Source organism: Haliaeetus leucocephalus, unplaced genomic scaffold (genome assembly GCF_000737465.1).
Source record: "Haliaeetus leucocephalus isolate CR32 unplaced genomic scaffold, Haliaeetus_leucocephalus-4.0 Scaffold840, whole genome shotgun sequence".
NCBI classification, from domain to species: Eukaryota; Metazoa; Chordata; class Aves; order Accipitriformes; family Accipitridae; genus Haliaeetus; species Haliaeetus leucocephalus.
In genome coordinates, this window is record NW_010973276.1 from 1,944,000 (window position 1) to 1,944,202 (window position 203).

Here is a 203-nt window from a genome sequence, read left to right on the forward strand (position 1 = left end):
TAAACCACAACCGAGGAGTCTCTACCTCTGCCTGCAGGTCAGACCCGCGGACGCGGGGGGGTGGGGGGGAGGCGGTGGACGCCCAGGAGGTTCGCACGGCTCCCGCATGCTTTAACGCCCTCCTCCCGCTGTCGCTCGCGGTGCGCGGTGCCCGGCTCGGGGGAGAAGGGCCGGCCTCGGCCCGCTGGCCCCGCCACGCCGCC